Below are 24,479 nucleotides of genomic sequence, written 5' to 3' on the forward strand. Positions count from 1 at the left end.
AGATTCAACGCCGTACACCTGTGTAAGGGGCAGAGTCAGCACAGGAACTATGGATAGGAGAGTCATTCATCATTCCTTTTTTGAAAAAGACACACACTCAGTTCCAGACTCTCTTTGGAATCTACTCATGGGAGGAAAAATAAAAAGATGTCTTAGGGGAAGCTGACTCCTTGACATGTCTCTGACTTCCAGCTTGCCTCTCTAGAAACTTTGGGGAGTTTCCTGCCTAATGAATTGACCCAGATATAACTAGACAGCAATGGCAAAGAGTGAGTAAAAACTGGAAGGGATCTCATGAAACACATCAGTTCCTTGGCCTGCTCTTATATCCATGAAGCCCTAGAGAGAGCTTTAGTATTCATTTGGTTTGAGAAAAGGAAACTTGTTTTGGGAAGCAAGATAACTTCATGTATGAGAATGTGACTTGAATATCAAGAATAGACTGTAGCCACAAGGCATATGCAACTATGCTAGATATGTTAGGTGTCAGATTGTCCATAGAAAAATATTCAGCTGTTTTCAGTTGTGTCTGACTTTTCTTGACCCCATTTGGGTTTTCTTGGCAAAGATACTGGAGTAGTTTGCCATTTTCTTCTCCATTTTACAGATGAGGAAACTGAGGCAAACAGGGTTAAGTGACTTGCTGTATTGTTAATGTATTTTTTGCATAATGGGAAGATCTTTCCTATCCATCAATAGGCCCATGTGACCCATGTTTGAGTTTTATGGAAGCCTGAGTCACATGAGTCTGTGATGGGAGGAGCTAGCTGAATGGGTGGAGCAGGAAGGGTGGACTACAGTTGAGAGGAAGTTGGTCACAACAGTTAGAGCTGAGGGAGAGAGAGGAAGCAGGCAGTGAGCTGTGAGTGTTTGTTGGTGGGAAGGCCCTAGCAGGGGGAATGCTTAGGGACAATGTATTTGTTGATATGATGGATTTGGCTTTCTGGTGTTTAAATAAATGTTTTGGTTCTGTCTTCTATATAGAGAGTCTGTTATATTTTGTGATTCAGAGTTATGCCAACATATATTCATAGCCTCTGTAGGTGCTGTGAATATTGCATTGGTGCTACACTTAGCCAGGCTCACACAGCTAGTAAGTTTCTGAGGCCTGATCTGAATTCAGGAAGAGGAGGCTGCCTGAGTCCAGGTCCAGTAATCTATCCAGGGCACCACCTAGCTGCCTCCTACAGAAGAAGAGAATGGCCTTTACATTTAGAGAGTAGATCTTGTTTGTTATTGTTATACTTAGACTAGAATGTATCTAGTGGGTCTGCAGGAGATGGGTTATAAAATGGATGGAGTTACCAAAATCCCTCACCTTTCAAACACTCCAGTGATCATCAGAAACATTCCCAGGAAGTGCTGATGCCTTTTCATAAGCATTTTTTTTCATTTTGGAAATTATATCCATGTGTACATATATTGAAATCAACAAAAATTTACCTTCTCTCCCTTTTCTCTCCCCTCAACTCTACACCCTGCCCCACCCACCAATGAGAATGAAAATCAAAACCTCTGTTACAAATATGTATTGTCAAGCAAAACAAATTTCTTTGTGGGCCATGTCCAAAAATATTTGTGTCTCCTTCTGAACTCTGAGTCCTTCACTTCTCTGTCAGGAGATGGGTAGCATATTTCACCATTAGTCCATTGGAATAGTTAGTCATTACTCTGATCAGTCTCTAATTCTTTTAAAGTTGTTCTTCTTTACTATATTATTCTCCTGGTTCTGTTCACTTCACTCTTCACCAGTTCATACAAATCTTCCCAGATTTCATTGAAACTACTCCCTTTATAGTTCTTATAACACAGTAGATAACTTGTTCAGCCATCCTCCAATTTTTGGATATCTCATCAGATTCTGATTCTTTGGCATTTCAAAAAGAGTTATAAATATTTTTGTCCATTCTTAAGGATTTGTTTTGTTTGAGACTAATCTTTTAATCATTTCCCTCTAATTTTCCCTTCTCTTTGCTCCCCTTTCCTTCCTCTCCCTGTTGAGTGAAAAGTTTTTCTGTACCTAACAGTGTGTGTGTGTGTGTGTGTGTGTGTGTGTGTATTCTTTTCTCTTTTGACTAATTCAGATAAACATGCTGTTCAAACATTGTTGCTCCTTCCTACCCCCTTCTTATGTGTATAGACTTCTAAATGTACATCCTCATGTGAGATAATTTTCCCTAACCTTCCTTTCTCTTCCCTCTCTCCTCTGGTGTATTCCTCTTCCCTTGTCTTTCCATTCTTTTCTTAAGATCAACAAGACCATTCAGAGGCTTTGTCTAATTAGACTCCTTCTAGGAACCCTGATGATGATATGGTTCAGAAAGGACACATGTATACCTCCCTATATTAGAATGCTAGTAACTTATCGTTCTCTTTTGCTTTGTTTTAATATTTCTTGTTGGTATGTAGTCATTGGTTTCTATTTGATCCATTCTTATTTTCAGGGAATTTGTTGCTTGGGAATAACTCTTTTTTTTTTTTTAACCTCTGTGCCAGGCTATTCTAATAGCTTACCAATCCTTACACCTTCTCATGTATTTTCTAATTTTTTCCTTTACTGCTCTTATTTCATTTATCAAAAATCATTTTAAACTTAAAAAAACCTCTTGCTTCTTTTCTTTTTAGGAATTCCAATTGAATTTGTGCACAACCTATGTTTTCCTTTTGAGGTTTTGCTTGTTGATGTTTTGAAATCATTCTCTTCTGGGTTTGTGTCTTGATTGTCCCTGTTAACATATAGATTTTTAATGATGATATTATTTTTGCTTGTTCATTCTCCCTGCCTACTTTCTGACTTCAGACAATGTTAGGGTTATGCTCTGTATACTTCTCAAAGGAAGGTCTGGGCTACTCCTATGCTGCTTTCTTGGGAGGATTAAATATTTTGTTATTCTAGACCTTGGGGCCAGCTCATGTTTGGGAATTGCAAGCTTTTAGTGCTCCCAAAGTGGTCTGTTCTAGGACTATTAAGTCTCATTACCCACTCCATGAGCTCTGCAAATTGGTGATTTGGTTTAGGTCTGAGCAGCAGTAGATTTCTACTAGACTCAGCCACTGCTCTTCTGGTTCAATGTGACAGAACTGTAGCCTCTGCTTTGGCCTGTGATTCTTGCCCTGGTTATTCCTTTAAAAGCCTCAAGCTGGGCTTGCACTTGGAACTGTGATCCTGCCCTGCTCCTGGAATCTGAGTCACACAGCTGCTACTTGTTTCTGGAACTGTTCATCTCTTGGTATACCACCTAAGGCCTGCTACCACTCTCTACTCCTGAACACCATTCCTAGGCACTGGAACCTTCCTCAGCCTGCCCTGGATCTGTTAACCAGAAGTGGGTAGCAGGCAATAAGGCTGCTATTTGGTCCCTGTTCCCTTATCAGTGTCCCCTTATGGATCTGGGACCTCCTCTTGCCCTGGTGCACAGCTTCTCTCTTGTTCTGGAGTACTCTGCATAGGCATACTCCTAACCAGACCTGGTCATGAAGAGTTGGAGATGACTGAGACAACTGAACACCAGTCGGGTACAGTCTCATTGGTCTAATCCTATCAGACTATCCTGCTGGCTAACATTGTCCAAAGGAGAGAAAGTGTGGCCTGTGGTGGGTGTATACATACTCTTTAGTGCCCCAGGGCTCTATCACCACTTAATACCACTAACACCAACCTCTAAGCATGGGGTCTAGTAAAGGGGTTACATCCTCATCCTCCCCAATAGCGAACATTTCTTGAGCACACATTATAGGGGCAGAGAATTGTGCTAGGTACTAGGGATGAAAGATTCATGCAAGCCCTCCAGGAAGAAGCAAAGCACGGCTTCAACTCAGGTGTCTTGTCTAAACTCTAAGCCCTTTCTGAACAGAACAGTTGGGCCTGGGCCTTGTCAATGGGGAAAAATGAGATAAAGTTGGAGAAGCATTTCTTTATGACCCCAGGTCATTAGATTGTTTGGAAAAATTCAACAAGAGTACATTTGCTCAAAGATAATGCTGGAAGGGAGGAGAAAGGGTTGAATTGATTTGGGAGCTGGGATGAAATCTGATGGTCTTTTCTCAGTCCACATCCCTGCATTTGACACTGTTGACCACGCTTTCCTCATAGACATTTCTCTTGGAATTTCTGTGACACTTTCCTTCTTTCCTCCTTACCTCCCAGCACTTTAAAGAATTTAGGAAAGAAAGCCCCCTTCACATCTTACCTCTTGTGACCTCTCAATTCTTCTTCTATTGGTCTGACAATAGGGATAGTGGCAAATCAGAGGAAGGCTTTCAGCACTCCAGGTGGATCCACTGTCGAAGTTTTATTTAAAATATATACATACACACATATACATATACACACATAAGAATTGTATAGGGTGTCAATGTGTTATAATCTGTACCAGGGGAGGACAGATTGGTCTTCTAATAATGGGGGTCTCCATGGGCCCCAAGGCTCTTCTGACCTACATTTGTGAAAACAGTTGGACTGGGGCAGCATTGCTTTTGGTACAGGAGTTTACACCATTGCGGTCTGATTTTGGAAAACTGGAATTCACATTATGTCAGTGACCCAATACAAATGTCAAAATATTTCCTCTTTGCAATTTGAAAAGTCTTGATGCTTGGTAATTAAGTTATATTAAAGAACATAATCATTCCATTAAACTTAACAAGACTCCATAATGAGACCAAAACTAGTTTGAAGAAAGATGTGTTACAGAAAGGAAACAAAGGTTAGCCCTCATGATGATAAAGGCAAAAGCAGAGAAATTATTGTAAATTCAGTTCTGTCATTCACAAAGATAATTTTCCAGGGAATGTTCTTCATATATGGTCAGATCTAAAACCAGATATGCTCATGAAAGCTGACACATCTTAAGGGCTTTTGCCCAAATACAAAGCATGGTACAGAATAGGAAACCCACTGTATCTGAGAGCAAAATAATATTCCAGGATAATTTGCATGCAATTACTTTTTGCTTTTTTAAGAAAAGTTACAAAGAGACCATTTAGGCAGCGTAAAGCCTGCCTAATACTGTATAAATGAAACCCTGCGATCTTCTGTATCACTCTTTATAATGAATCAGCAGCAAGGTCTAGGGCCTGAATTAATTGTCTTTTTATTTCCCTTTTTGTTTCTATCTTTCTTTGTTAGAGGTGAGAGTTCTCCATTCTAAGAATGTGGTGTTCTTAGTTCTCTTTTTTAAGTTCATAACCAACCTTTTCCCTGTTGCACAGCACAGTGTGGCATGCTTATAAATGTTTAACAACCAGCTTGCCAGGAAAAAAATGTATGCAGGACACACTTTTTTTCAGGACACACTTTAAAGTTGAATCTGTGTTGTTAATATTTTCTCTAACACTTTAAGTCTAGATAATCATCAAAACAATAAATAAAGCCCTGATTTGTAGCATTTGCCCATCTTGAGGTGTAATTGCTCATACTGAAATTTTAACAATCAGCTCTCCCAAACTGATGCAAGCAGGCTCCAGCACGCATTTGAAAACAATATCTTATGAGACAAAGAGGGTCACTAAGTTACTATTAAACAATCTTTTTGAGAAGAAGAGAGTAACATTGCATAGTAAAGAAGTAAATTACTTTGCACACAGTAGACACTCAGGAAATGCTGTGGATTTGCTAAAAAAAACAATGACCAAGAGGCTTATCAACTGACATCACTGGATTTGTCACCAAAACGGTTTTTTTTTTTTTAATAGAAGACAACACTGAGGCCTGGAAAGATTTAAAGGATCTTTAACAAGCAGCTAAATAGTATCTGAAGCTCACATCTCTAAATTCAAACGCTCTTTCCGCTACAACATGCTTGTTAACTTGACTGATACTGCTAAAGTTGTTTGAGCGAAGGAGACCCCACAACACAAGGTTCTTGAGAAGAACGTATTTTGTAAACTATAGAGTGCCATGGAAATGGCACTTATTTTTGTTATTTTTTTATTTTATTTTTTAATATTTTAATATTAAATATTAATGTTAATATTAAAATAAATTGTATAATTTATATATAAATATATAATAAAACTATTTTGTGTAACAATAAATTATTATAAATAATAATAATATGTAATAAAAATATAGTATTATGAATAATAATATATAAATTAATTCTATAATAATAAATACATTAAAATATAATAAAATAAAATATATAAAATAAATTATATAATTTATATGTAAATAAATTATATAATATAAAATTCAATTAAAATAAATAAAAATATTAGTATTTTAATATTTTTTATTATTGTTATTTTACTTAGGTAGATTCCTTGGACATGAATATTCTCCATGCTTTTAAAATGGCAGATTCCCCAAAGAAGAAGTGGAATACTAAATGAAGAGTCAAAAGATTAGAGGATTTGACAACTCAATAGGTTTTTCAGTTCTCCCCCATCACACCCTGACTATTTACACCAGAGGGATTTTTCAGAGTTGCAAGGGAGATTGAAATGTCATCCCTTGAAACAGATACTCGGAAACCCTTCATTCCAGGATGAAGGTGCCTTGAAATTCATCTGAAATGTGGGACACGTCCCCTCTTTCATCCCTCAAAGATGTGGGATGCTGTGTCTTATTTCAGGTTTTATAAACTTCTTGAATATTCAGATATATATACTACCTCAGACATGAAACTATGGTAGAAGCGGGAAAACCTCAAAATGAAACAAAACCCAGCATGTCTGTTCTTTCCATCAGAGTCTTCTGGGGAAAGTTAGAAAATTACCTAGGGTGAAGTTACTCAATAAAGTTACTTGGATTGCAGATGATCATGCAATGGATTCCTCTCCCAGTTGACAGTTCCAAAAGCACCTGTCCATTTTTCTACACTTCAAGAACAGTCAGATCAGCAATCTTTTCCTATTTGCCACAACCCAAGATGATAAAAACAGTTGTTGAAAAGAACATACAGCACCTTGTTTCCTGCTCTCCCAGCCCCCACCCTGGTCTTGTTTTCTGCTTGTTGAATCCAAATCATTATTAATAGATTACTCCGGTGCCAAAACTAAACACTGAGGCAGGGAGTAGGGAGCAGTGTTCTCTGACTGAAGAAACACATAGTTTTTGCCCTTAAAGTGAAAACTGAAATACAAATTCAGACATGAAGAAAGTCTCTAAGGAAACTAGAATGGAAAGGTGGGTATGAGGGGATTTTAAAAAACCTTCTAGTCAAATGTAACTTCCACATTTCTGACAGGTGTAAAGAATAAAGCAATTCAGTTCTCAGGGTGCAAAATCCTGAATATATGAGCACATACAAAAAACACCTGTCCCTAAGTCATAACAATATGAAAATAAATTTCCTTTCTGAGGAATATAGACCTCTCTTATTGTCTGCTGGGTACTCAGTGAATCCCACCTGAATCAGTTTGACTATATTAACAACGGGAAATACTCCAGTCTTGTTTGTCATTGATGCTAAACTGGAGTTAATACCAATAAAGAATCAGGATGATGGAATCAAATCTTACAAATTCATAGAATGTTAAAGTTAGAAGGATCATTAAAGACTATTTGGTTCATTGTATTTTTAAAAGAATAATTTATTAGAAGATTTATTTTAAATATTAATAAAAACCAACTAAACTAATATTAATGAATTATTAAATTTTTAAAAAAGACTTCTGTGTGCCAGCCACTCCTATACACTAGGGACTGAGGAGATAAAGACAAAAATGGAAGACATCCCTACCCTCAAGGAACATATATTCTACTTGAGAAAAATAACATACAGAAACAAGTAAATATAAACTAATTTTGGTGCATTAACAACTAAAGAGATCAGGAAAGACCTTGCTTAAAGGGTGGCACTTGATCTGAGACTAGAATTGAGGTAGTGATTCCAAAATGGACAAGAAAAGATGACTCTGAAGTCCATTCATTCATTTAATGAATATATTAATCAGTCCACTGTGTGCAAGGCGCAAAGCTAGACCCTAAGGATACAAAGATAAAAAACCCCCACAACCTCTGACCTCAAGGAATTTATATTCTCCTTGATGGGAACAAGATGCACACAGAAAGACAAATAGGAAAAATACAAGAAGTAAATGGAAAGTAATTTCTTCAGGGACATGTAGTGCCATGAAGTCAACTGGACAGATCAATTGTAAATGAACTTAGAAGGAAGCTGCAGAGTGTGTTAGGCAGAGGTAAAGACAGAGCTCACTCCAGGCATGGCGGACAAACTGCTCAAAGATGGTGGAGACCCCAGGTATAATGTAGGCGACCTTGATTGGAGTGTAGATTGTGTAAAGGAAGCATAAGTTGGAGTCAGACTGTTTAGGGTCTTAAAGGCCAGAGTAATTTGTATTTTAATCCTAGAGGCAAGAGGGGGCCTTTGAAGCTTCTTAAATAGAAGACGGTTATGCTTGTACTTAAGAATATCAGTTTGACAGTTGTGTTGAGAATGGATTGAAGAGAAAAGAGTCTAGAAGCAGAGAGACCACTAAGAGTCTACTGCAGTAGATCAGGTGAGAGGAGATGAAGGCCTGAAGTATGATGGGAGCTGTGTGAGTGGACAGAGAAAGATGGATGCAATAGATAGGGGGAATAAACAAGAGTTGGCCACCAATTGGACACAAGTGTCTGAAATCAGGAGGATCTGAGTTTGAATTTGCCCTCAGACCTTTGACATTCCTCCACCTCCTTTCTTTCCCCTCTTCTTTTCCCTCACTCCTTGCCCACTTAACTTCACTCTAAAGCTCGGACACCACTGGGCCCCTGCCTAAAGGCTCTCTTCTGGACCCTCCTGGCTTAATAGTGATTATCAATAGTCACTGTTGCTATTTCCCTTCCAGCCTGATGTCTTTCTTTTCTTTGCCTCATTAAAAAGGGGTCATGCCCTGACTACTTCTTAAACAGGCCTATTCAATGAATGGGCATTACCTTACCCTAAGTGAGTACCTGTCCAAGGTTTCTCATTGCATTCTGTGCCATATCCAGTCATCCTGATGAATATCTGGTCACTGGATTCAGATGGCTCTGGAGAAGTGAGGCTGGTGACCTTGCACAGACCCCCTCGCTCAAAACAAAGTCAAGTACAGGTCATGTTATCATTTCTCTGATGGCATGGTCTTCTTTGACAACAAAGGACAAACACAACTAGTTGTGTGATCCTGGGCAAGTCACTTAACTCCAATTGCCTCACAAAAAAGAAAACAAAAGAAGTAATCCTGGGGTAGAGTAATCTCCCAAGGTGAAGAGTTTTTCAAAGTCCTGTGGAGATGAGTCAACAGGACTTTTGAACCCTTATAATCATACTTTCTAAATGTGGGTGTTCCTCAACATTCTGTTCTATATTTACATCTCTCTTTATATTCTTTCTCTTGGAAACCTCATCAGCTTATTTAGATTTAGCTATTATATCTATGCAGATGACTCCTTTGTCTATCTACTCAGCCTCAGGCTTAACCCTAAGCTTCAGTCCCATGTCACCAACTATCTGTTAGACATTTCAAACTGGATGTCCCAGAGACATCTCAAACTCAATACATCCAAAACTGATCTAGTTATTCTTCTTTTCACCCTCACCTCTTCTGAACATCTCTATTTCTGTTGAAGATATAATCCTTGTCTCAGGTTTGTAATCTCATCATTCTCTTTGACTCCTAACTCACCTTCACCCCATATATCCATCTTGCTGTTTCTACCTTCGTAACATTTCTTGCATGTAACCCCTTTCCTGCACTCACGGGATTGCCTTAGGTCAGGCCCTCATCACCTTTTACTTGCAACATTTTCCTGACTGGTCTCTCTGCTTTAAGTTCCTTTTACCAGTATAGTCCATTCTACCAAATGCTGCCAAAATAATTTTCTTTAAGTGATTCCTCTACTCAGTCAGTTCCATTGGTTTCTTCTCACCCTTAGTCTAGAACAAAATATAAACACATCTCTTGGTGAAGTCCCATATAACCTTTCTCCCAAGTGTCTTTCCATTCTCAATGGATGTTACTCTTCTTCTTTTTTCCTTCTTTCTTTATTTATTTAACTTTTAACATTCATTTTCACAAAATTTTAGGTTCCAAATTTTCTCCCCTTTTGTCCCCTCCCCCCACCCCAAAACACCAAGCGTTCTAATTGCCCCTGTCTGCCAATCTTCCCTCTCTTCCCTTTCTGCCCTTGTCTCCATCCTATACCCCTTTACCTGTATTTCTTGTTTCCTAGTGGCAAGAACAGTACTCAACAGTTGTTCCTAAAACTTTGAGTTCCAACTTCTCTCCCTCCCTCCCTCCCCACCCCTTCCCTTTGGAAGGCAAGAAATTCAATATAGGCCAAATCTGTGTAGTTTTGCAAATGACTTCCATAATACTAGTGTTATGTAAGAACTAATTATATTTCCCTCCATCCTATCCTGTCCCCCATTACTTCTGTTCTCTCTTTTGATCCTGTCCCTCCCCATGAGTGTTGACCTCAAATTGCTCCCTCCTCCCCATGCCCTCCCTTCCATCATCCCCCCCACCCTGCTTATCCCCCTTCTCCCCCACTTTCCTGAATTGTAAGATAGGTTTTCATACCAAAATGAGTGTGCATTTTATTCCTTCCTTTAGTGGAATGTGATGAGAGTAAACTTCATGTTTTTCTCTCACCTCCCCTCTTTATCCCTCCACTAATAAGTCTTTTGCTTGCCTCTTTTATGAGAGATAATTTGCCCCATTCCATTTCTCCCTTTCTCCTCCCAATATATTTCTCTCTCACTGCTTGATTTCATTTTTTTAAGATATGATCCCATCCTCTTCAATTCACTCTGTGCACTCTGTCTCTATGTGTGTGTACGTGTGTGTGTGCATGTGTGTGTGTGTGTAATCCCACCCAGTACCCAGATACTAAATAGTTTCAAGAGTTACAAATATTGTCTTTCCATGTAGGAATGTAAACAGTTCAACTTTTATAAGTCCCTTATGACTTCTCTTTGCTGTTCATCTTCTCATGCTTCTCTTCATTCTTGTGTTTGAAAGTCAAATTTTCTTTTCAGCTCTGGTCTTTTCACCAAGAATGCTTGAAAGTCCTCTATTTCATTGAAAGACCATTTTTTCCCCTGAAGTATTATAATCAGTTTTGCTGGGTAGGTGATTCTTGGTTTTACTCCTAGTTCCTTTGACTTCTGGAATATCCTATTCCATGCCCTTCGATCCCTTAATGTAGAAGCTGCTAGATCTTGTGTTATCCTGATTGTATTTCCACAATACTTGAATTGTTTCTTTCTAGCTGCTTGCAATATTTTCTCCTTGACCTGGGAACTCTGGAATTTGGCCACAATGTTCCTAGGAGTTTCTCTTTTTGGATGTCTTTCAGGTGCTGATCTGTGGATTCCTTGAATATTTATTTTGCCCTCTGGTTCTAGAATCTCAGGGCAGTTTTCCTTGATAATTTCATGAAAGATGATGTCTAGGCTCTTTTTTTGATCATGGCTTTCAGGTAGTCCCATAATTTTTAAATTGTCTCTCCTGGATCTATTTTCCAGGTCAGTTGTTTTTCCAATGAGATATTTCACATTATCTTCCATTTTTTCATTTTTTTGGTTTTGTTTTGTGATTTCTTGGTTTCTCATAAAGTCATTAGCCTCCATCTGTTCCATTCTAATTTTGAAAGTACTATTTTCTTTGGTGAGCTTTTGAATCTCCTTTTCCATTTGGCTAATTCTGCTTTTTAAAGCATTCTTCTCCTCATTGGCTTTTTGACCCTCTTTTGCCAATTGACTTAGCCTATTTTTCAAGGTGTTATTTTCTTCAGCATTTTTTTGGGTCTCTTTTAGCAGGGTGCTGACCTGCTGTTCATGCTTTGACTGCATGTCTCTCATTTCTCTTCCCAGTTTTTCCTCCACCTCTCTAACTTGATTTTCAGAATCCTTTTTGAGCTCTTCCATGGCCTGATCCCATTGAGTGGGCTGGGATACAGAAGCCTTGACTTCTGTGTCTTTCCCTGATGGTAAGCATTGTTCTTCCTCATCAGGAAGGGAGGAAATTCCTGTTCACCAAGAAAGTAACCTTCTATAGTCTTATTTTTTTTTCCCTTTTCTAGGCATTTTCCCAGCCAGTGACTTGACTTCTGAGTGTCCTCTCCACCCCCACCTTGCCTCCAGATTCTCCCAGCCAGCGCTTGGGGTCTGAGATTCAAATGCTGCTTCCCAGCCTCAGGGCTTTGGGAGGGGGCAGGGCTGCTATTCAGTGTGAGATTAAGTTCAGGTGCTCAGGTAGGGGCAGGGACGCCTCTCAGGCTCAATTCCCTCAGGGGGTTTATGCAGAGACCTTCAACAATGGATCCAGCCTCCTGCCTGCTTGGGGAGCCCCCGTCTGCTCCTGCCTCCGCTGCTGCCTCCTGAGGGGGCCTGAGTTGTGGGGGCACCCCACACCCCTCTCGACCTGCCAAAGAGACCCTCTCACCAACCCCCATCACCTGAGGGTGGAGGGACCTGTGCGGCTGCTGGAGATTCCGTCCCTGAAGCCTGCTCGGATCAGCTCCTTTCCGCGCTGCCGAGGCAGGGTTGGGCTCTGTTCTGGGTCTGGGGCATGAGGGACCTTTTGCGAGAGGTTTTCAGGCTCTCTGGAGCAGAAATCTCCTTCACTCTGTTGTTCTATGGCTTCTGTTGCTCCAGAATTTTCCAGTGGTTCTTTTTTTACAGATATTTTATGGGCAGTGGGTTCGGAGGTAGCATATGTGCGTCTTTCTACTCTGCCATCTTGGCTCCGCCCCGATGTTACTCCTCTTCTAGCACACTGATCCATCCAAACTGACCTTCTCTCTGTCACTCATGACATTTCATCTTCTGTCTCTTTACCCATGGACTGACCATTCCCCATGCCCAGAATTTTCTTCCTCCTTACCCATACTTCAAAGAAACTCTCCCTTTCATTAAGATGCAGCTCAGATACAATGAAATCTCTCTTCATCCCTCTCTCCACCAACTGCTAAATGTCCCAAATTACTCCTCCCAAATTACTTGTATTTATTTCTTTATTAACTTTATATTTATGATGCATATATTGTTGTTCAGTCATGTCAGTCATGTCCAACTCTTATGGCCCATCTGGGTCTTTTGTAGAAATGATGCTGGAGTGGTTTGCCATTTCCTTCCCCAGTTCATTTTACAGATGAGGAATTGAGGCAAGCGGGTAAGTAATTTGCCCAGGGTCACACAGCTAGTATCTGAAGTCAAATTTGAATTCAGGTCTTCCTGATTCCAGGCCTGGCATTTATCCACTGAGTCACCAGTTACCCTAATGCTGCATATAATTTTACATATATTACTGGTCCCTGTAGAATGTAGGCTCCTTACTAGCAGAGATTGTTTCATTCTTTGCACTTATATCTCTAGGTCTTAGCAGAGTGTCTGGTACCTAATAGTTGATGATTAAATAAGTGATTAATTGATTGATTGCGATGAAGAGGAATGGACAAGATTTCTCTTAATTTAGTCTCTCGTACTCAGTCTATGGCAAAACATCAGGAAGGTAGCATGGAGATCTATTTGCATAGTGATGCTGAGAAAGTGAAGAGTGACTTTTAGATTGATGAAGGCAACCTGGTTATGTAGCACAGTCCCTGGGTCTATAGCATTTCAGCATTCACAGATGGTCTTCACTCTGCACAACCTCTTGCCACACTATTGTTGCAAGGAGCTGCTCTGATCTGGTTTTCAAATCATGTAAGATGTATGGTGGAAATGGAAAACCAGGCCAAACAAAACCTGCCTTTTCAGACGGTCAGGATATTCTGGGTCATAGATTAAAATAAAAAGAAGCACCACAATGCTATCTTTTCTTGGATCAACTGAAATATGTCCTTTGACCAACCCCCCACTTCCATCTAAGCCCTAACTAATTGTTTTTCACTAATGCACATGATTAGTGGCAGTGCCTGTTTTTGTAATTAAAGGCCTTTGTCAGAGGAAGGTGACTGTCAGGCTTCCATGGGGCAATGACCAGTTAAAGCTTCAGGAAGGCAAATTGTTCACACTTGGGAGGAAAATTAACTCCTTCAAGGTGGAAAGCCTGAACTCTCTTATGGAATAGATGGAGTCCTATGGTTCCTGAGAATAATGTTGTTCCAATACAAAAACATGCATTGATGGTGACCAACCAAACCGAATTGGGACTTCTTCTTCAAGTTAAAAATTGGAGTTATATGTTATTGAGGAAATCTTCACACCAGTGTTAGAACTGGACTCAAAAATTGTTGTTGGTGTTTCTGCCAGCATCTAATGTAAAATAGAATGTCCAGGCCAACTGAGAGGCTTCAAGATCTAACAGAGGAGATTCTTACACAGCAGCCTAGGAAGGTGGAAACTATTTCAAACAACCACCGATATGCTTGCATAACCTTTTTGTGGAAATTCCCGCACTAACAATTTGCAATTAAAGTGAAAGTAGGTAAAAATAGAATGACCTAGCAACAATGGTGGTGTTCCCCAGGCTCCAGGGACATGTATGTGCTTTATTAGTGACCCACAAATGTCCACAGAGAATTCCCCCCCAAAACCCCCAAAACTGTCCATAGAGGAATAGAGTGATTAAAAAAGCAAAGGTTAGTGATCGGACACTAACAACATTTTTTTACAGCCTTCAAAGACACAAAGGATCAGGAAGTAAGAACAGGTTGGAAAACTTTCTCAAGCCAAGCCAACTCTAATTGCGTCAACTCTCAATTATCTGCAGTAAATATTGAATCACAGATTGTCATTCCCAGAATACTCCCGAGCGACTGCTGGGTCACCTCCCCATCCCTTAGCACTAGCTGGTGTGGGCTCAGGAATGCCAACTCACTTTGTGTTTGGTCTAAAAGAAAACATAATTAGGAAGGTAACTCTGCCAGAAGCAGGGGGAAGCTTATAATGCATGCAGAATCCAATATATTTCTTTTATTATACACTGTTCTGCATTAACTACCTTGCTGCTTTAGGCAGCCAATCCCAGACTTGGAGTAGGGGGACTTTAGTTTAAATCCTGGCCTCAGTACTTACTAGCAGTGGTAGTGGCAAGTTAATGAATCTCTTTTAGATTCAATCTCCTCACCTGTGAAATGGGAATGCTCATGCTACGCTGCCCACCTTACAATATTGTCACAAGGAGTCTTTGTAAGTCTTAAAGCACTATTGAAATTCAAGTGTTATGAGTTGTTCTTCTGAACTGATAAATGAGAGAAGATAGAATAATTCAGCAAAATTTTGTGCCCTGTTTTGCTCATCTAATTTTCATCAATTCGTTTCATTTCTGATTCTCAGGGATGTTACTGAAAAGTTGGTTTTGATGTTTTTTTTACCAGACCTGTGATATCATCAGTGTAACAAACTCCCAGTTAAGGAATTTTCCCATATACATTGGCACCCTCTGTAATTCCATCTCAGTGTTGCTTGGGGTTACAGAGACATGAGCAACCTTCCCAGAGTCACTGAGCCAATAATGTCACAGGAAGAACTTGAGCCCAGGTCTTCCTAACTCTGATATCAGCCCTCCATCCACTACTTCATATTGTCTTTCCCTGAGTGTTATAAACTTTCAGTGTTAGTGTGAAGATTTTATATGAAATTTACTTTTGAAAATATGGCACAAAGGAACTTTCTATTGTGACTGAATCTCCTCTGCGTGTGAAACAATTGAAAAAGAATTGTGTTGGTTAGTCCCTGAGAGGTCATGAAGTCCAACTCCTTTATTTTAGAGATGAGAAACTGAGGCTTGTAATGACTGAAGTCAAGCCATACAGCTGGTCCAACAAACATTTGTTAAATGCACCATACCCTCTGCTACACTCTGAAACAGAAAACAGTTCCTGCTCTCAAGTTTACATTCTAGGGGGCAAAGCCTGGACCAGACCTCTCATTCTGAGTTCAGTGATCTTTATTCAACACCATGCATCCTCCCTAATTAGCAGAAAAGACCAGAGAATGAAATCACCTACAATCACAACTGAACTGGAACTGGTATATTTGCATTTTTCACAATGAGCAGAAAGCAGTAAGGATGTAAGAAATATAGCTGTGGCAAATGTTCACTAATGTTTAGATGGTTTAATTCTGAACCTTGTAAGATTCCCAGGAATGGAACCCAGGGGTGCAATTCCTCTTCTTGATTCCAGTCAGGATGGTACCAGTAGTGACCAGTCACTCAGATTTTAGGGTGCAATTCTCAAGCACCTGTCTAACAGGGGCCATAAACAGACTACAAGAAGAAAGAATCCTGCCAAACTTGGGGAAATGGGAAGGGGGTGCTGGGGAGGTAGAGAAGAAAGGTGGTCCTTTATCTGTAAGGGGAAATCTAACCATAATCCTTTCTACTCTACTGGGAGCCTGTGTCCTCCTACACTACCCTACGAAGTGGAAATGGGGGGAGGGGTTTATAGTACTTGAAAGATGGAGAAGAAAGATATAGATAGGAATATGGGGAAGGAGGACAGAGTGCTGAGTCTCTTACGGATATCCATAGATTTCAGTTTGCATGTACATGCATACAATTTGCATGTGCATGGATCTATTTGCCTGGTCCCATTTTTCTATCTGCGTACATATGTCTGTGTTTATATCTTTGTGTGTATGTTATCTTTGTATCTTCCAGTTACAGAGGCTATAATAATCTTCATAAGAGAGTACCTACCCACTTAAAATTCATTCAAGTCAGTGAGCCCAGATAACTTACATTATCAGGGTGCTGAAAGATCTGGGAGGTGTGATCTCAGAGCTGCTCTGCAATCTTTGGGAAATCATGGAGAATGGGAAAGAGAGATGCCAAAGGACCAGAGACGGTAGACAGACAAATGTTGTCTCAGTTTTGAAACTAGAGAAGAGGATAGATTCTGGAAACAACACATGGCTAAACATAATATGAATTATTGGCAAAAATCTAGAATTGATGAGTAAGATGATGCTTGTGCAAGTTTAGTAAAGAATATAATAGTTATTAGGTGCTTCCCTGGATCCATTAAAAGGCAAGGCATGCCAAGCCGACTCCATTTCCTTTTTTGATAGACTTTCTAGGTTGTTAAATCAGAATTTATTTAGAAGATTCTCTTATTCTACAAAGGCTGTAGATACAACTTATCTTGATTTAAAGAAATTACTTGAAAAAAGTCTGTCATGATATTGGATAAGAGGGTCCACAGCAAGCAGTATAATAGTGTAGTTGAGTAGATTTGCAGCTTGTTGAACAAACATACACAAAAAAGTCAGTGAATTGGTTAGTTTCGATCTGAAGGCATCTCTCTATTGGAGTGCCATAGAGTTTTATATCATTGGTCTTGTCCAGTTCAACATATATGGGGAAATTTTTTACTATTTATTAATATTAACTTCAGTTTTGAATACACGCCTCACCTCTTGTCCATTGATATGTCCCTTGAAACAATTTTTAAAAGACAGAGAAGAAAAGCAAGAAGCAACACAGAAATCAAACCTGACAGTGTATATAGCATAGTGTACACATAGACCTCCCACCTTTGCAAAGAAGGGAGGGAGATGAATTTTCTCAGTCCTTTTCCAGACCAGCTCAGCATTTTATCAGTGATCTGGATGAAAATAAATATGATATCTTCAAAGGATCCCTGGATTTGGATGTTAAAAAAGTCATTTATTCTTGATGACCCTACCTTTCCTTATTTATAAAATGGAGGAACTGGATTAGACATTTTCTAAAGTTCCTTCCAACGCTAAATCCTATTGTCCTGCGCTTATCTTAAATTATCCTGTGCTTAACTTTTCTCTTTTTTTCAGTTGACACAAAGACAGAAAGGATAGGGAATATGACAAGTGAAAGTGAACTCTAGATGGTTCCATAACATGGGTCCAAGTCACCAAGAAGAAATTAACACTTTGGTAGATACATGATCTTATATTTGCAAGACCTTCCTCAACTAGGAAAATCACAGTACTTCCACATCCGGTGATATTCTCATGGATGTCTTTTCATGAATCATCAACAGAGGGTCCATCTAACATGAGGAAGGCTTTTTTTATTTTTATTTTTTGAGGCAATCAGGGTTAAGTGACTTGCCCAGGGTCACAGAGCTATTAAGTGTCTGAGGTCATATTTGAACTCAGGTCCTCCTGATCCCAGGTCTGGTTGCTTTATCTACTATACCATCTAACTGACCTTCCTTAGATTCTTTCCATATTTCTTGGATACCACAGTAGTGCCTGGCCTAGTCATTGCTACAAACTTAGCCCATCTTTTTTCCTGGTCATGAGTTTTCTTGATCATGCCTTTCAAATTCTTTTTCATGTGTGAGTTCTTATTAGTAATATACTTAAGCAAGCCCCTCACTTATAAGAGCAACTAGCTATGTGAGCCTGTGTGGGACTAGTGGGCGCTTAAGGTTTCTCTGTTTCATCAGCTGTCAGCTGAAGATTATAATAACCATAGCATTTACCTCATAGGGTTGCCGTGAGGATCAAATGAGATGAGGTATGATAAGCACTTTGCAAAACTTAAGGTAAGAAAGGTTTCAGTTGTTTTTTTCAATTATTATCTTTCCAGTGTCCTTTTGGTCTCCTGCATCATTTTTCTGAAATCCTAGAATTCTATAATTCATAACGATGCAACCAGAGAATTTCAATCCAAAAGACTCCTCAGAGCTCATCTGGTCTACCCTTCCCTTTTCTTTTAGAGATGACAAAACGGAGACCTAGAGATGTTAAATGACTCATCTGAGGTCAAGAAGGTGGTCAATAGAAGAGACACCATTTGGACTCAGGTTAGAGGATTTAGAACTGAACAGACAATCTCAACAATTGCCTATTGGACATCTTGAACTGAATGTCCCATGGACATCTTTAATTCAGTTTGTCCAGAATTGAGCTTATGACTTTCCCCCAAGTCCCTCTCATCTTTCTAACTTCCCTGTCACTGTCAAGAGTACCATCATCTTCCCTGTCACCCATGGTCACAATCATAAAAATCGTCCTTCACTCTTTCCTCTCTCACCCTCATGCCCATTTCCAATCTGTTGCCAAATCCTCTCAACTTTACCTGCATGACACCTCTCATTTATGCCCCCATCTCTCCTCTGACACTGTCACTATCCTGGTATAAATCATCATTTCCTCTTGCCTGGACTACTGTGATAAGGTTCTGATGGGCCTCCCTGCCTCCATCCATTCTCTACTCAGCTGCTAAAGTGATTTTCCTAAAGCATAGGTCTGATCATATAATTTCCCTATTTAATCAACTGCCATGACTCCGTATTGTGTCCAGGGTTAAATATAAAATCTTCGGTTGGCTTTTAAAGCCCCTCCTAACCAGAAATGGATGAGAAAGAAACCAAGTTCAGACATAATATCTTCATAATATTTTCAAAGAAACAAAACATTAAATTAAATATTTAAAATACTAAATTAAACTAAATAATATATTTAAATAAAATAAATATTTTATTTTAAAATTTATTTTTTAACTTTAAAATTTTTAAAAACAAATTTAAAATAAAAATCTAAATAAATTAAATAATAAATAAAATATTAGATTAAATTAAACCAAATTAAACAAAACTTTAAAATACAGTCCTATATTGTATATATATATATGTATATATATGTGTGTGTGTGTGTGTGTGTGTGTGTGTGTGTGTGTATGAAATACATATATATATGTATCCAATGATGGAACATACCTGTGGAGTTCCAGCAACTTTCCTTGAAACCCAAGAACTCTGTAGGCACAGTCTAGAAGACTTTCTCATGGAGCACTTGGTGATGGCTGCTTTCTACAAAACCCCTGACACCTCAGTGTAAACAGGAAGTTGTACATATATACACACAACTTGATGCATGCACACACACATTCTAAAATATCTCAAACAGAATTGAGTAACCAGAGGAGCCTTACCAAGGTTGTATAGTCCAAGGGACGATCGATTCCTTGTACTTTGAGCTGACACATTCCATACTGCCAAAAATAGCGTTGGTGTTCTTTGCCACCATGTGTACTCTCAAGTTCATATCCAATTTTCTGTCATCTCGAAGGCTCTTGATATTACTCTTTCTAAATTTTGTCCAACCTTTAAATCCCTGGGTCAGATTCTCAACCTGTGAAACACTAAAAGAATCTTTTATGGCTACAGAATTAGTCCTCAGATTGTTATTGCAAACATGAAGCTAACTTGCTAAGAGTGGATACTAAGGTATTTATACAAAGTGAATCCAAGACATGACAAAGTTCAAAACCTACCTTTTTTGTTTTATTTGCAATGAATTAAGATGTATTTTTTTAAAAAAATTATGAGATTTTTCACCCTTCCATAAAATATAGAGCCCTGGCTCTCTCTGAGTTTATGAACTAAGACAGAAGACAAAATAGTAAAACAGAATTGACATATTGCTCTTCATTTTTTTGTCCTGCCCTTCACTGACGTATGCTCTCTACAATGCTCTCAAGCTGCCCTAGGGTACGGTCCCTCTTGCTAGAAGCAGGTAATCTTTAGTATGAAATATGTTAATGATTTAATCCTTTCAGAATCATTTGTATATTTCTTTATCTTATTTTTTTTACTTTAAACTTAAACCTAAACTTTCAAACTTAAACACCAATAGAGAATCTGAGAGGATTGAATATGAAATTGTGAAATCCTATTGCATAAAACTTTCTTTTTCAAAAGTATGAAATAAATTCAAGATATTTTCAAAACTCTCCTGCTTGTCAGTGGTTCTTTCTGGATTTCTTTCTCCTGTCTTCTCTACATTAAAAAAAATGTTCAATAGCTTTCTTTTTTTCTTTTGGTATTACTATTACTATTACTAATTCTTTCTACCTCCATTTTCCCTTTCCATTTATAAAAGCAAAACCTTTGTCACAAGAAATGTCTTGACAAGTAAAATGAATTCATCAAGTGGCCTTGTCCAGAAATATGTCTGTTTTTGCATTTTGTTTTTATCACTTCAATGTCAAGAGATTAGAAACATCCTTCTTTGCTGGTCTTTTGGAGTTTATGATTGGTCAATGCCTTGATAAGAATTAAGTCTTTCAAAGTTTTTCTTTCAGTTTTTGTTGTTGTTATACAAATTGTTCTCCTGGGTCTACTTACTTCACTCCATCAGTTCATACAAATCTTCCCACAATTCTCTGAAATCATCTCCTCCACCCTTTCTTAAAGCACAAAAATATTTCATTACATTCATAATACAATAATTTGTTCAAGCATTCTGCTAATTGCTAGGCACCCAAATTTCCAGCTCTTTGCTCTCCCCCCCCCAAAAAAGTACGGTAATAAATATTTTTATGACTATTGATGCTTTTCTTTTTTCTTTGATCTCATCTAGTTTTTTGCCTAATAATAGTATCACTATGCCAAAGGATATGCATAACTGAGTGATTCGTATAGTTACAACTCAAATTGCTTTCCAAAATGGCAAGGTCAATTCACAGTTCAAGCAAACTATGTATTAATGTCCCACATTTCCAAAAATTGCTGCTTTCATTTTTGTCATCTTTGCAAATATTATTGGTCTGAGATAGAACCCAGAGTTGTTTTATTTATTATTAGTGATTTTTAAAATCACTCACTTATTATTACTGGGCTTTTATATGACTATTATAACTTGGATTTTATCCTTTAAGAACTGTCTGTTCATATTTTTTTAAACCATTTATCTGCTGGAGAATGATTCTTGTTCTTATTTAAATTAGTTCCTTATAATCTTGAATATCAGAGAAATTTGCTTTAAAAGTTCCCCCTCCCCCACATATTGTTTCTTCTTTTAGCACTACTACACAATTTATAAAGAAGATAATGAGAAAGAGAAGGGATGTGATCAAAACCAGGGGTTTACAACTGGAAATAGGCTCCTGTTCTAGTATTCCTCTTCCCTTCCTTTCTCCCAGACTCGTTCAATGTTTAACTTTCTTCCCTTAATAATCATCCTTTAAAATGTGTGTTTTACTTTTTGATTATTCCTTTTCTTGTATTATCTTCCTTCTTAACCCCCTGCCTCTCTCTCTCTCTCTCTCTCTCTGTCTCTCTCTCTGTCTCTCTCTCTTCCTCTGTGTGTGTTCAATTCTTCTTTTTCTGATTCAGCTAAGCATGAAGTATGACACTTACTCTCCCTTCTCCTTACTCCTTGCTTTTATACTATTCTTGCACATTTCATTTATGAGAAATAGTTGTTCTGCTGCATTTTCCCTCCTTTCCATTCTAGTGTATTCCTTTTCTTTTAACACTTAAAAACCACCAGAACAGAATCAAACCAACCCTGAGTTTCTCTGTTTGTTTTGTTTAACTCTGCAAATGCCCTTTGAAGACATCAAGGTTCTAAAAGGACTTAATTCTTTTTTCCCTGTTGTGTTGTGTCCAACTCTTCATGACCCTGTGGATAATACTGTCCATGAGGTTTTCTTGGCAAAAATATTGGAGTGAATTGCCATTTCCTTCTTCAGTGTTGTCTGTATTTTACAGATGAGAAACTGAAGCAAATAGGAGTTAAGTGAATTGCCCACAGTCACACAGTCAGTAAGCATCTAGACTGGATTTGAACGCAGATCTTCCTGACTACAGGCCCAGTGCTCTATCCACCATACTACCTAGCTGCCCCTCTCCCCCATTAGAATGTTAGTATTTCATCTTTGTACAGTTCCTCCTAGTTGCTCAGATAAATTTACCTTTCTAAGTTTCTTATTACTTTTGTTTTTGCATTTTCAAGTTTCTGTTCAGTCCTGGCCTTTTTCATTTGAAATTCATGAAAGTCCTTTACTTCCTTAAAGATCAGTTTTCCCCCTACTATAGAATTATAAGCTGCTTTGTGGGGTAAGTTATTCTTGTCTGTATATCTGTATCTTTTGCATTTTGCGATCTTGTACTCCAAGATTTCCTATTGTTAAAAGGAAAAGCTTGTAGGTTTTATGTGATGCTGACTGTGATTCCTTGGTATTTGAACTCTTTCTTTCTGGCTGTTGCAGCATTTTTTCCTTTGTACCAGAAGTTTTGCATTATGACTATAATATTCCTCAAATTTTTAGGATTTCTTTCCAGAGGTAACTGATGAATTCTTTCTATTTTCATTTCCTTTCTTGTTCTAATAGATCTGGGCAGGTTTTTTTTAAAAAATTATTTCATGAAATATAGATTCCAGGATCTTTTTTTTTTAATGGCTGTAAGGGTCTAGTGATTCTTAAATTATTCTCCTTTACTCGTTTTCCAAGTCAGTTGTTTTTAATAATAAATACCTTACATTTTCTTCTAATTTTTCAATATTTTGATCTTGTTCTAATATTTCTTGTTGACTCATAGAATCATGATTACTATTTGTTCTATTCTAACTTTGGAAAAATCTATTTTTTAGATAAAATTTGCTAGTTTCTTATTTATTACATTTCTAATATAATCTATTTATCTTTCTAATTCTTTCTACCAAAGTTTTTACTCGATTTTTAAAAATCTCTTGTTTCATGTCTTCCAAGTATTCATGTAGTTTTTCTAGAAAATATAATTTTTTTTCCTCTGTATCTCTGCTCATAGTCGTGAAGTCATTCCATTCTTCTAGATTGTATTTTTGGCCATCTTTGGATCTATAACCATTATTTATAGATAGTCAGTATTTTTCTCTGTTAGTCCCTTAGTTTTTAAACTTGGACTTTGTACCAGGACCAGACTCTTCCCCGTGCTGAGCTATTGGGTAGGGTATTCATCCCTATTTGGTTTCCACTGGAGTTACTTGGGCTCCAGGATTGACCTCCACTTCTTTGGACATGTCTATGCTAAGAGTTCTGGTAGGTTTTAAACCCTCTTGGGATCTTTAAGGTTCAAAGCATAGAAATTTTAGAGTCCTCTCTGATCTCTCAGAGCCACTGAGTCTGGAGCGTCCTACTTTGAGTGCTGCTGCACCAAGACTAGTCATTATCATCCTTCATTTCTGACCATCTGTTATGGGTTTCCAACCACCCTGGGGCTTTCTCCTATAGCCTTTCTCACTTATAACTTCTGCATATAGAACTTTGGGAGGCTACAGTTGTCTATACAATTTCTGGTCATGCTAGGAAATATCCATCTTGTTTGCCTGTGCTGGCCCTGATTTTTCTTCTGGGCTGTCTTTATTATTGTTCATGGTCTCTGCCTGACTTTTTGTGAAGTGCTGGAGTGAATGAAGTCACTTGGTTTCCAATTGGATTTCTTATTCACTGTTCTGATACATAGAATTTTTAGATTTTTACTATGGTAATGGGAGCAAGGCTGCCTGCTTGCATTCAGACTAGATGACTCACAAGTATCTGAGATGACTTCTGGTTCTAAAGGTCTATGATTGTTTGTAATTTGGGTTGATTGTATTCTAATGCTCTGTAGTCCAGGTGACAATAATAAGGTAGATACTGGAAAGCTAGTCTTGGAATTGAGGAAACCTGAATTCAAGTCTTGTCTTTAATATATACTAGCTATAGGACCAAAGGGTAAGTCACTTAAGCTCTCAGTGGCCTAGAAAATGATCTAACTTGCCAAGCCAATGCTAACCTGCATTAACAGAGGAAATTTCCTCACAATGAAGCTTCGTATGTCAATGAAATCAAAAGTTCTCTTAAAA

General features: G+C 38.3%; 1 long non-coding RNA gene across 1 annotated transcript in view; it reads left to right on the forward strand.

The window, feature by feature from the left end:
- The window catches only part of LOC140509559 (uncharacterized), a 29,687-nt gene extending 22,428 nt beyond the window's left edge, over positions 1–7,259 (forward strand). Inside the window, exon 3 of the long non-coding RNA XR_011968818.1 lies at positions 6,256–7,259. This is a non-coding gene — a long non-coding RNA (uncharacterized lncRNA). The remainder of the gene's footprint in view (positions 1–6,255) is intronic.
- Positions 7,260–24,479: the final 17,220 nt, after the last annotated feature.

Source organism: Notamacropus eugenii, chromosome 6 (assembly GCF_028372415.1).
Source record: "Notamacropus eugenii isolate mMacEug1 chromosome 6, mMacEug1.pri_v2, whole genome shotgun sequence".
NCBI classification, from domain to species: domain Eukaryota; kingdom Metazoa; phylum Chordata; class Mammalia; order Diprotodontia; family Macropodidae; genus Notamacropus; species Notamacropus eugenii.